Raw genomic sequence first — 14007 nt, forward strand, 5'->3', positions numbered from 1 at the left:
TTCTAAGTGAGAAAACAGCCACTTGCATGACTCACCTAAGTATAAAACTTTCTTGGACATAGTTTCTTTGCATTTTAATGTAAATGACAAAAGTGCCAACTTGCTGACTTTATAAAGGGACTCAGCATTACATAATTAAATAGTTGTCAAAATTCACTGATTTGAATAGAGAACATGGCTAATTTGTATAAAGTAGTAATGTATTGCAATTAATACACGGAGTGTTTTATTAGTAAATATTGAAAAGGAAAACAAGTATTTCTACAGGGGATACATCCTGGCAATAGTCACTTTGCAGTAGGGTGTCACTATCTGCCTCCTTTCAACAACATGTTATTGCTGAGTGTGATATTGTTTTAGTTCTACTCAAGAGCTATGGGACTCATCTTGGATTCCATTTAGAAGACACCAAAGTGCATACGGATATTACGACTTTTTAAAGACCAGAAATGATCTATTTTATGGTGCCAACAATAAATAAACTCCATACCAAATAAGGATTTAATCTTATTTTAAGCAGTTAGTTGCAAGGGAATATATTTCAACAAATAAGTACACCTCGAATGCCTTAATTACTTCTGTGAATTTTCCCTTTATTGTCAAGTTAAAAAAATCTGAACCACTTTAGTGAAAGTTTCCAATTGGACTCTTAGTCATGTGCCCCCTACACCTAGAAATACATAGGAATCCACTTTGTTTTTAGATTGTTGGAGCAAGTTCCAAGACCTAAACAAATGGTGAATGGAAGCCTCTTGTTGGTGTATGTTTGTCCCCTCACATGGCCAGGGGTCTAGCAGGAACAGACATGAGGACATCCATAGTACTCAAAGACAAAATATTTGGGAGCAAACACTAGGACCAGGAAGACATCAAGAACAGAAGGCACTTTCTGATGCACTTGAAGTCCCTGCAACACTGCCATGGTAGCAGCAGTGGCATCATTCTTTGCACCTCGCATCCCTGTGGAAATTTGGCAAAAGTCCTCCAGGCTCAACACCAAAAGAGCCAGTGGGTTCATGCCAAGCTGTGATTGGTCCACTGCAGCCATTGTGAGTGGTCTCTGCAGTCCATTATAATGCTGGGAATTTCTGGTGACCTGCTGGATTCTGTGCTACATTGACAATTTTGAATGGTTTTTTTTTTTTTTTTTTTGGAAGTTGGCTATGTTTTATGTGGGTTTGAGTATTTCCTTTTGGTTATTGCTCTGGGGTTTTTATTTTCTTAGCCAAGTTTAGGTAGATTTACTCCTTGATATCCTAGCAGAAAGATGGGAGAACACAGTGAATTATCCTCAAGCTCTTCAGAGAAGGAGATTTTCACTGAACAAGACAGTATGAAGGAGATCATTGGCTATGGCAGGAGGAGATTTTCCCTGAAAAATACTGTGTGAAGGAGGAGTTAATTGAATATGGTAGCTATGGATATGTAACGTTGGCTTAGCACCACCTCATAGACAATAAGGTGGTAGGGAAAATGATCCTGAATGGAGAGTTAAGCAATTGTCATACCAAAATGAGATGGACAGGCTGGGAAGGTGGCTCAGTGTTAGTTGTTTACCTCACATGCATGAGGCCCTGAGTTCAATTCCTCAGTGCCACATAAACAAAAAAAGCCAAAAGTGAAGTTGTGGCTCAAGTGATAGAGCACTAGCCTTAAGCTGAATAACTCAGCAACAGTACCCAGGCCCAGAGTTCAAACCCCAGGACCCACAAAAAAATTTAAATGAGATGGGCATTATTAAGATTTTCCATCAACCACACATGATCAGGTCATTCCAGGTGAGGGAGAAGGATGAGCACCAATGCCTAGCAGTGGAACTGGCCATCCAGAGACCTCCTGAGATAAATGTGAAAATCATGCCACCTATTCAAGAATGAAGTCAGAAGATTGTTCAGACATATTGTGAGGACTGTGCATTGCTTTAACGAATATAGAAATGAACACTGAGACATTAAACCTAATAACACCATGTTGGATGACAAAGACAATGTGAAGGTCAATGACTTTGGCATGAGCATAAGGATTTCCCAAGGGTAGTTGCTGAAGGACATATTTGGTGCAATAATTTTGTCTGTATAAAATATTCCTGCATGAAAATTACAATGCCTGCAAAGCAGGCTTGGAGTCTCATTTGTATTCTATAGGGATGGCAAATTTTCCATTTGAAGATATCAATTTTAGCCAGATACAAGTAATTGTCTTGGAGGTCACATACATTTTTCCATTCACCTGTATCCAAAAGAACAAAATATCATCTTGAAACTGTAAACTGCAGACCCAAGGCAGAGGCACAATATAGAATAAAAAATGGAGATTGGATCAACTAAGTTGAGGAATATATCCTATGTCCTAATGAGCCATCATGTAATGAGCTAACCCCTATTATTCTTGCATTCATGTGTGACATGAGGTACAGCCTGCCTGATATGAACAAAATGATATTGGACAGGACATTAAATGAAATCATGGTCATCTACTTTTTTTAATAAAAAATGTCAAAGTAGAATGACCGCAGTGAAATTAAATCAGTGCCTGCTATTGTTTCATTGTGCCCATCTCCTGCAGATATACAGTATGTATATATCTCACAAATATATTACATATTAAATATATTATATATAATTATATGCATAAATATGCATCATTTTGGAGATGAATTTCATGGAATTCTCTGCTTTTGCTTCAAGCCAACATTCTCCTCATCTGAGCCTCCTTAGTAGTTAGGATTATAGACTGGGACCAGGCAAAAGTTGTCTTAATCAATGCAGCAGAGAGCCTGTCTTTAACTTCCAAGAAATACTAGAAACTTGAAGACAGTAGAATGATGAATGTGACATAATAAGTTTAACTCAGTGTAAAATTTCCAAAAATTATTTTATACAAAAAGTAGGGGACAGTGTTATTGGATATATCCTTGAAAAAATGATTAATAAAAATTAAAGACATATATAGATCCCAGTTAGAAGTGTGAAAGTAAAGCTCATAAGTTCAAGTCCTAATACCGGCCCATAACCAAACATTAAATTAATTTTTTATGTCTTTTATTGTAAAAATACTGTACAGAGGGGTTACAGTTAAATAAGCAAGGTAAGGAGTGCATTTCCTATCAAGCATTGTTGCTTCCTCCTTTGTTTTTCCCCTACCATCCCTTTCCTCCCAACTCCACAACTACTCCACCCACCTCTGAAGTTGCAAAGTTCGTTTTCAATGTAGTGTGTTGTACATCGCATTTTTACAATGGGCCAACCTGTATGCCTATTTATTTAAGCATTTTCTGCTTTCCCTTACCCTCCCCCAATTAGAGAACTGTATATACAAGATGCAGGGCACCAGAATCAAATACAGTGAAAACAGTGGTTATACCATGGGGGAGGAACATACAAAGCAACCAAAAATCACATGGTACATTATAAATAAGTTAGAAACAACAGCAAGAAAGGAAAAACCACTTGTGTCCCGGTCTTGGGGTTCATTTCACTTAACTTCATCTTATCGGTGCTCGTCCTAGGCATATACTAGTTATTGCAAATAAGGGAAACCATGCGACCTATGTTTCTTTGGGCATGCCTTACTTGACTTAATATAATTTTTATCTAAGTCTTTCCATTTCCTAACAAATTAGGAGATGTCATTCTTTCTGATGGAGACATAGAATTCACATATATACATATGTGTATATATATATATATAAAGCAATAAATTCACATATATACATATGTATATATATATATAAAGCAATATATATATATATATATATATATATATATATATATATACCCATTTATTTTCTTGATCCATTCATCTACTGAGGGGCATCTGGGTTGGTTTCATATCTTAGCTGTGGTAAATAATGCTGCAATAAACATACTTGTGCTGATAGTTCTAGTATGGCCTTGTTTGTGATCATTTGTGTCAATGTCCGAAAGTGGGATTGCTGGATCATAGGGGAGCTCTATGTGGAATCTTTTGAGGAATCTCCATACTGCTTTTGAAAATGGTTGAACAAGTTTACACTCCCACAAACAATGCAATAGGGTTCCCTTTGGCCACATCCCCTCCAGGATCTGTTGTTATTAGATTTCTTATTGATAGCCATTCTAACAGTGGTAATGTGAATCTCAATGTTGTTTTGATTCGCATTTCATTATTTTTGATAGAGAAGTTGAACTTTTCTTCATGTGTCTATTGGCCATTGTTATTTCCTCTTCAGAGAAGTGTCTCTTTAAATCTTTAGCCCACTTATTTAATCAGGCAGTTGTTTCTTTGAGGATTTGTTGTTCGGGATTTAATTTTTTGTGATCCAATCATATTTTAGATATGAGGCCGTTGTCTGTTGTATGGCTAGTGAAGATCTTCTCCTAATCGGTGGGCTTTTAATTGATTTTGTTAGCTATGTCCTATGCCATGCAGAAGCTCTGCAGTTTCATGCAATCCTATTTGTGCAACTTTTCTTTGATTTGTTGTGTTTCTGGGTCTCTATTAAGAAAATTTTGGCTTGTGCCAAGGAGACCTAGCATTTCTCCTATTCCTTCCAGTAAAGTTTTTAGGGTGTCTGCTTTGACTCTAAGAATGACAATTAATTTTGTATGTCAGAACTTGTTTTTTTTTCCATTCTTTGTGTTCATAGGAATGTGTCTATTTTGTGTAAACCAGCTGCTCAATAAGGTATCATTCCGCGTCATATAGTAGTTATTACATGGATCTATGTAAGTATTGTGTAATGACATAGAGCTTTTTAATGACTTACATACATAAATCTATTAATGTTAATTGTCATGAAGAATGCCAAACCTCCGTTTTTGTGACCATGTCCATCCTTGTTCTCCCTATTGTCTAGCAGTTTATATCACAGTCATCTGGCACATGGAATAGACATGGACTCGATGGATCCTGGCTTTGAGATGGCCCCAAATACAGCAAATATCAGAATCAATGAGATCGAAGCAGTTGTCCCAGGTGCCTGATTGTATGAATGTCCTCAGCTTTCAATGGTCTCACCTGCCTCTGTCAGAAGCGTGGTGATGGTCTGTCACCATCAAAGCTCACACTGAAGCTTAACTTCTCAATGTAGCAGTGTCAGAAGATGGAAACTTTAAGAGAGGTTTCAGTCATAAATGGATTAATGCCATCTAATCAACTCTCAAGTGACTAACATTATCACTATTAAGAGGCAAATTATGCCCCTTACTCTCTGTCATTCTAGCACATGGCCATGATGCTGATATCCTCTGTGATATGATGCACCTAGGGAGCCTTGTCCCGTGTGCTACCATGCTATTTAGACTTTCCAGCCACTACTATTGTGATTGAAATAGACCTTTTATTCCTTATGAAGTGTACAGCTTCAAGGATTTTGTTAAACCATGACCAAATGGATGAGATGCTATTCTTTTTATCTTTTTCATATTGAGGATTAAACTGAGGGTCTTACAATTACTAGGCAGATATGGTACCAGTTGAGCCTGCATACCCCCAACCCTTTTTTTTCTTTTTCAGTTTACTTTTCATATAGGGTCTTGTGCTAACATCACTCAAGCCACCTTCAGTATCCCATCCTCCTATATCGCTACCTCCCAATATCTGGGATTACAGGCCTGTGACACCACAGTTTGCCAGTTAGAATATGCTGTTCTTTTGGGGAAAGAGATACAGACCCATGAGATGCTTATGTATTTGTGTGTGTGTGTGTGTGTGTGTGTATTCATGAGAAATGTTCTTGGTGATTTACTTAGTACTGAGGGTGAATCTTCATGAAGAATCTGTATTATTAATTCTTTCACTAAAAAAGAAATGCTTCTCTGCGTGCTCCTAGCTCTCAACTGTAAACCTAGCTCTTCAGAATGCTGAGATTTTGGGATAACATTGTTTTTTTTTAAAATTTTATTTTATTTTATTTGAGAACATACTGTACAGAGGGGTTTCAATTACATGGGCAGGATAATGCATACATTTCTTACCAAGCATTGCAGCCTCCTCCTTTGTTTACAATTCACCTCCCTTCCCAGCCTCCCTCCTCCCCCTCACCCAATCATACCCCCCCTCTCCTCCCACACCGACATTGTAAAGCTGGTTTTGACATGACATTTTGTACTTCTCATTGTTGCAACAGGTCCACCTGAATCCTTAAACGACTTGTTTGTCCCCATCTCCTCCACATGTTATACTGACATCAAATATAGTGAAAGCGGGGGTTACACTGTGGGGGAGGGACATACAAAGCAACAAAGAAATAATCTTATAAATGCGTTAGAAACACATGCATGAAAGAAAAGAAAACATTAAAATACATATTTAAGGGTTCGTTTTCCTAACATCACATTATCTGACCTTTTCCGCTTGACTCATACCTATACTAGATATTGCAAACAAGGGAAACCATGGGACCTATGTTTCTTTGGGCCTGGATTACTTCACTTAATATAATTTTTTCCAAGCCTTTCCATTTGCTAACAAATGGGGAAATGTCATAGTTTCTGATGGAGGCATAGAATTCCATTGTGTATATATACCACATTTTCTTGATCCATTCATCTACTGAGGGGCATCTGGGTTGGTTCCATATCTTAGCTATGGTAAATAATGCTGCAATAAACATAGTTGTGCTGGTAGCTTTAGTGTGGTCTTTTTTTGTAATCATTTGGGTAAATGCCCAAAAGTGGGATTGCTGGGTCATAGGGGAGTTCTATGTGAAGTCTTTTGAGGAACCTCCATACTGCTTTCCAAAGTGGTTGAACAAGTTTACATTCCCACCAACAATGAAGTAAGGTTCCTTTCTATCCACATCCCCTCCAGCATCTGTTGTTGTTAGAGTTCTTGATTTTTGCTGTTCTAACTGGAGTGAGGTGATATCTCAATGTTGTTTTGATTTGCATTTCTTTTATGGCTCAGGATGTTGAACATTTCTTCATGTGTCTATTGGCCATCCTTCTTTCTTCTTCAGGAAAGGTTCTCTTTAAGTCTTTCGCCCACTTATTTATTGGGCAGTTGTTTCTTTGAGGATTTGTTGTTGGGTGGTTTAATTTTTTGAGTTCCAAGTATATTTTAGATATGAGACCCTTGTCCGTTGTATAGCTAGTAAAGATATTCTCCCAATCCGTGGGCTTTCTATGGATCTTTCTAGCTATGTCACTTGCCCTGCAGAAGCTCTGCAACCTTATGCAATCCCATTTGTCCAACCTTTCTTTGATTTGTTGTGTTTATGGGTATCTATTCAGAAAATTTCGGCCTGAGCCAAGGAGACCTAGGATTTCTCCTATTCCATCCTGTAATGTTTTCAGTGTCTGCTTTGAGTTCAAGTTCTTTGATCCAAAGTTTGTTCTGGTGCAGGGTGATATATAAGGATCTGGCTTTAGTTTTCTACATGTAGTTAACCAATTTTGCCAGCACCATTTACTGAAGAGCCTATCTTTCTTCCATTGTTTTGTTTTAGCTCCCTTATCGAATATTAGATGGCTATAGGTCTGTAGGTTCATTTCTGGGTTTTCAATTCTATTCTATTGGTCCTGAGGTCTGTTCTTATGCCAATACCAAGCTGTTTTGATTACGATGGCTTTATAGTAGAGTTTGAAATTTGGTATTGATATTCCTCCTGCAGAGTTCTTTCCGTTGAGGAGCGTTTTTGCTATTCGGGGTCTTTTATTGTTCCATATGAATTTTTGGATTGCCTCTTCTATTTCCTTGCAGAATAAGGGTGGAATTTTGATAGGTATTGCGTTGAATTTGTAGATAGCCTAGGGAAGTATTGCCATTTTCACGATGTTAATCTTTCCAATCCAGGAGCATGGGAGGTTTTGCCATTTTTTAAGTTCTGTGTTGATTTCCTTTTTCAAGATTTCAAAGTTTTCATCATAGAAGCCCTTCACTTCTTTGGTTAAGTTAATCGCTAAGTATTTTATTTTTTGTGGGGCTATTACAAATGGAATTGCTTTCCTAATTTCAGCCACACTTTCTCATTGTTGGCATACAGAAAAGCCATTGATTTTGGGGGGTTAATTATATAACCTGCTAGTTTGCCAAAGTTTTGAATCAGCTTGAGTAATTTGGGAGTGGATCTAAGGGATTCTTTAAATACAAGATCGTGTCATCTGCAAAGAGGGAGATTTTTATTTCTTCTTTCCCTATTTGGATCCACTTTATGTCTGCATCTTGTCTTATTGCTGTAGCTAGGCATTCTAATACTAGATTGAAGAGAAGTGGCGAGAGTGGGCATCCTTGTCTTGTTCCTGAGTTAAGAGGAATTGGTTTTAGTTTTTCATCATTAAGTATAATGCTGACTGTAGGTTTGTCATATACAGCCTTTATTGTATTGAGGAATGTTCCATGGATTCCTAATTTTTCCAAAACCTTCATCATGAAGTGGTGTTGGATCTTGTGGAATGCTTTTTCTGCGTCTATTGAGATAACCTTGTGGTTCTTATTCTTGCTCCTGTTGATGTGATGAATAATATTAATTGATTTGCGTATTTTGAACCAGCTTTGCATCCCTGAAATGAATCCTGTTTGATCGTGGTGTACGATTTTTTGGATGAATTGTGAGGTCGGTTGGCCAAAATTTTGTTGAGAAGTTTTACATCAATGTTCATCAAAGAAATGGGTCTATAGTTCTCTTTCTTTGATGAGTCCCTGCCTGGTTTTGGGATGAGGGTTATGATGGCTTCATAGAATGTGTTCGGTAGTGAGCTTTCTCTTTCAATTTCATTGAAGAGTTGGAGGAGAATTGGTGTGAGCTCTGCTTTGAAGGCCTTGTAAAATTCGGCTTTAAAACCATCTGGTCCTGGACTTTTCTTAGCTGGGAGGTCTCTTATTGCTGTTTCTATTTCAATGCTTGATATGGGGCTGTTAAGCTAGTTTAACTCATCTTGGTTTAGTTTTGGCATGTCAATATTTGCTAGGAAGAGGTCCATTTCTGTCAAGTTCTCAAACTTATTAGCATAAAGTTTTGAGAAGTATTCCCTTATAATGTTCTGAATCTTGGTTGTTTCCGTGGTGATGTTTCCATTCTCATCTCTGAGTTTATTAAGTTGGGTGTGTTCTCTTCTTTTTCTGATAAGATTTGCTAAGGGTCTGTCAATTTTGTTAAGTTTTTCGAAGAACCAACTCTTTGTTTTGTTGATTCTTTCTATAGTTTTTTTGGATTCTAGTTCATTTAATTCTGATTTAATTTTGATTATTTCTTTCCGTCTACTGGATTGGGGTTTATCTTGCTGCTCTTTTTCAAGGAGGTTTAGATGTGTCATTAAATTGTTAGTTTCAGATCTCTCCAATTTGTTGATGTAGGAGCTCAGAGCTATAAACTTGCCTCTGAGTACTGCCTTTGCTGTGTCGCAGAGGAGCTGGTAATTTGTATGTTCATTTTTGTTGAATAGCATGAACATTTGAATTTCCTTTCTAATCTCTTCCATGACCCACTCATGATTCAGCAGTGTGGTGTTCAGCCTCCATGTGATACCAGACTTTCTTTGGTGGCTTTTGGTGTTGAGTTCTAATTTTATTCCCTTGTGGTCAGGGAGAATGCATAACTTCAATGTTTCGGAATTTAGACAAGTTTGCTTTGTGGCCTAAAATGTGGTCTACTTTAGAATACGTTCCTTGTGTTGCTGAGAAAAACGTGTATTCTGATGTTGCTGGGTGAAATGTTCGGTACATGTCTGTTAAGTCTAGTTGATCTATGCAGCTGTTTAGATCTGCAGTTTCTCTTTTGAGTTTTTGCCGAGTTGATCTATCTAGTGGGGAGAGTGGTGTGTTAAAATCCCCAACAATTAATGTCTTTGGATCTATATGAGATTTGAGGGAAAGTAGTGTTTCTTTGATAATTTGGGTGCTCCATTGTTTTTCGAATAGATATTTAGAATTGTAATATCCTCCTGAAGGAGAGATCCTTTAATTAGTATGTAGCGACCTTCTTTATCTCTTTTCACAAATTTTAATTTGAAGTCTATTTTATCTGATATTAGGATTGCAACTCTCGCCTGTTTATGGGGGCCATTTGCTTGGTAGATTTTGTTCCAGCCTTTCAAATTGAAAATGTGTTTGTTTTTATGGGGAAGATGTGACTTCTGCAGGCAGCAGATAGAAGGGTCTTGTTTTTTAATCCAACTAGACAGTCTATGTCACTTAATTGGAGAGTTCAGTCCGTTAACGTTAAGAGATAAGACTGAGAGGTATTTGGGAGTTCCTGCCACGTTATCTACCTTCTTGGGGGCTGCGAAAACTGGGTTCTTCTTATGGTTCTTGGATTTGTAGGACATCTTTAAGAATCTTTTGTAGGGCTGGTTTGGTGGAGATGTATTATTTCAATTTTTCTTTGCTATGGGAGGTTTTTATTTGGCCTTCAGTTATGAAGGAGAGTTTAGCTGGGTACAGTATTCTTGGTTGATAGTTGTTTGTTTTTAGGGCATGGCATACATCATTCCAGGCTCTTCTTGCTTTGATTGTCTCTGCTGAGAAATCTGAGGTGATTCTAATTGGTTTCCCTTTATAGGTCATTACCCTTTTCTCCTTGACAGCTTTAAGGATCTTTTAATTGTTCTGAGTTGATCCTGTGTGGATTATAATGTGACAGTGGGATGTCCTATCCTGGTCTGGTCTATTTGGGGTTCTAAAGGCTTCTTGTATCTGAATAGGCCTATCTTTTTGTATGTTTGCGAAGTTCTCTGCTAGGATCCTGTTAAACAAATTTCCTAGACCATTAACTTCTGTTTCTAGGTGCTCCTCTACACCCATTATCCTTAGATTAGGCCTTCTGATGGTGTCTTCCAGGAGTTGGACAGATCTATCATATTTCTTGGACTTGTCTTGGATGGTTGTATGTTCTTTCTCTATAATATGTAGACCGTCTTCAATCCCTTAGATTCGATCTTCTGCATGGTCTAATCTGCTGTCAAGACTCTCTACTTTGTTTTTTATCTCTTTTCCTTCTAATTGGTCAGCTTTGATGGCTTCAAGTTCTTTGTTGAAGCTCTGTTTTAGGTCTTGTATGAATTTCTTTACTTCCTTAATTTGGTGTTCAGTGTTTGTCCTCAAATCACTTAGTTGATTGATTACGGTTTCTTTGGACTCCCATTCCTTCTGTTGGGTTCCATTCAGCATTCCCTTTTTGGTCTCTCTGACTTCCTTCAGCTCTTTGTTAATGGATTCCATGAATGCCTTTAGTGATCTTTGTGTGTTCTCTACCTGGTCTCTCAATTCCTGTATTACTCTTTGCTTAGCTTCCTCCCGTTCGTGGGATTCCTGCAGATCTCTTTGAGTGTTCTCATCCTGCTCATGCCATTCCTCCCTTTCTCTTTGAGTATTCTCAAGTTGTTCATGCAAATCCTGTATCAGTTTTTGATTAGCTTCCTCACGCTTATGATATTGCTGTATAAACTTCTGGGATGCCTCCTCTCTCTCCCTATCACGCTCATACAGAATCCTTTGTACGTTGTCAAACTTCTCATTTATCATGTTTGCCAGCAGTGTTTGTAGAGCATTTTGGGAACTCTCCTCTGGATTATTCATTATCTTTTCTAACCCCTGATTATCAAGATTGGGAATTGAGGTACCCGAATTTGCCATTTTTCTTGTGTTTTTCTGGCTTACTCTGCCCATTTGAGATGAAGATAGCACCAGTTTTGTGCTAGAACACTATCTTAAGGCAACCATCTATTCAACATCAAACAACTATACGTTAAAGGACTTCAAACCGCAGAGAAGAATTTGGAAAACCAGAAATTATTAGGGTTAGGGAGAGATGTGGGTAAAAAATAGGAATAGATTGTTGTGGGGAGGCACAGGGAGAGTTAACTATGTCCTAATCACAGTGCAGGAAATAGGTTGGGTAGGATGCAAGTAGAGAGAGAGAGAAAAAGAAGAAAGGGAAAGGGGAATGAAAAGAGACCAGAAAAAAATAGAAACGGAAAAATTAATGTTATTATAGAGATTAAAAGACCATCTATTTAGAGAGGAATGTGAATATATAGAGAGAAAGGGAGGGACATAGAGAAGATGTGAAAAACTTTAAAAAAATGCTTAAGATATTATATAGGTATAAAGAGGTAGTACTGCTATTAATGAATTTAAGTCTCAGAGGTTTTGAATTGAGTAGTAAGTTTTGTGGATTAAGTGTGTACACAATGAGGGATAGGGTCTACTAGTTAACTACGGGTTTATCTGAGGATGTGCAGGACAAGAGTTAAGTCACATAAAGAAGAACAAAAGAGAGGAAAAGGTGGAAAGGATAGGAAAGGGAGAAGAAAAGATCAGAAGTTCAGTAGAGCTAGACAAAAAACAAAAAGATAATTAAGAAAGAAAGAAAAAGAGAAAGAAGACAAGAAAAGAAAGGAAAACACACATTCACGTTTTCCTAAAATATAAATTATAAGAGGAGAAAAAAAAGTTACTGGAAAACAATTATTTTTTCAGAAGGGGCAAAAATTAAAGATTAATAAAAGTTTTAGAAAAGGAAATAAATTTTTTTATATATATAAGGTAACAAAAAACAAAAAAAAAGAAGAAGAAGAAGAAAAAAAAAGTTCTTTGATTTTTTTTTGGGGGGGAGGGGTTGGAAGAATCCTGTATCTCCCTTTTGTCTGTAACCAGCCTCTTGTTGGAGTCTCTGGTCAGCTTGAGGTCCTGTGGTTTGATTGGTTTCTTAAGTCAGTTTGTTGGAACAGGCAGAAAAATTCTCTGCTTTACCCAAGATTTTGAGATCCCGCTCCCAGGTTAGTTTACTGGGAGGGTGATCTGCTTTGAGAATCACAAAAGAGGGGGATGCAGTGATGAGGCTAAGTTCTGGGTAGAGTTGAGGCCTTTCAACAAACCGTAGCTTTTCCCTGGGGCTATTTTGTGAAAAAACTCACAGCGCCCAGCCTGGAGCCATTCTCAGGGTTTCTGTTTTTCAATTGATTGTGGTGGCTGCTAGAGGGATGGGCAGCCTCTGGCTCTAGTTACCCAGTGAGGAGAGCCACTCCAATGGCTGGCGCCTGAGCTGGGTGACTTTTCCCTGGATGGAGCTGAGTTTGGCAGGTCACTTCGCCGTTAAGTTCTTGTGACCTGCTAAATGACTCTCTTTATTCCAAGGCCTGAGCTGGAGCTAGCAGCTCCTCCGAGCTTTGTCGGTATCCAAGATGGAGATAACTGGTGCTGGGGAGGGATTAGTGGCCTTCCCTCCTCTGCTCCCTGAGAAGGAGTGAGGACGTCGGGCTTCTACTCACGCCGAGTCTTGGATCCTGGGTCGTCTCTGGTCTGCAAACTGCAGGATGAAGATGTCCGCTCCTTGTCGGTTCTTGCTGGTGTTGAGTAGAATCCGCTCGTTCTCTGCGTCAGGCTCCTTCGTCCCGGATGACCCCGCGGCGGTGGTTGCCACCGCGACCCTGCCGCCACAGCGGCAGCTGCTGGCAATCACTCAGATGTGTCTCCTTGGCTTCCCCTCTCTTGACTAACTCTCTGTCCTGTGATGGCACACTTGGTGTGATTCTCTGGCTTAGGACTGTTCACTGGAACTCTAAAACTGCTTTCTATGCGAGAGCTTGTTCAGATTCCAGCTTCTTCTCCGCCATCTTCCCGGAACTCCTTGGGTAACATTGTTAATCCACGTGAGCCAGGAAAAGTCCATGAAACTCTGATCTCCATTTAATCACCAAAAAAGTCAAAAGTCTAGCTGTGGCTTAAGTAATAGAGTAATATTATTGAGGAAAAATATAGAAATAGCACCTAGACTCTTTTTAAGGCTCAGGACCAGCACTTGTACAAAATCTCCAGATAGCACTTGTGATATTACAATGAGCTCTTGTGCTATTACAAGTCACCATTATGTCTAATGGATTATCTCTACAGGACAGTTGCAGTAAAAAAAATCTTGTATTTCTTCATAAGATATGTTCATTCTGGACCAGCTTTATGCCCCATTTTTCTCTCTGGAATGATGTCTTGATTTTGAAATAGAGGAAAAATTCAGTGAAGAATATGGTCTCTGTATCCCTCCCTTATCAATTGTTAACATGATCACTTTTTTTATTTTTTGGCAGTCTT

Source organism: Dipodomys spectabilis, unplaced genomic scaffold (genome assembly GCF_019054845.1).
Source record: "Dipodomys spectabilis isolate Male_0828 unplaced genomic scaffold, ASM1905484v1 ptg000228l, whole genome shotgun sequence".
NCBI lineage: Eukaryota > Metazoa > Chordata > Mammalia > Rodentia > Heteromyidae > Dipodomys > Dipodomys spectabilis.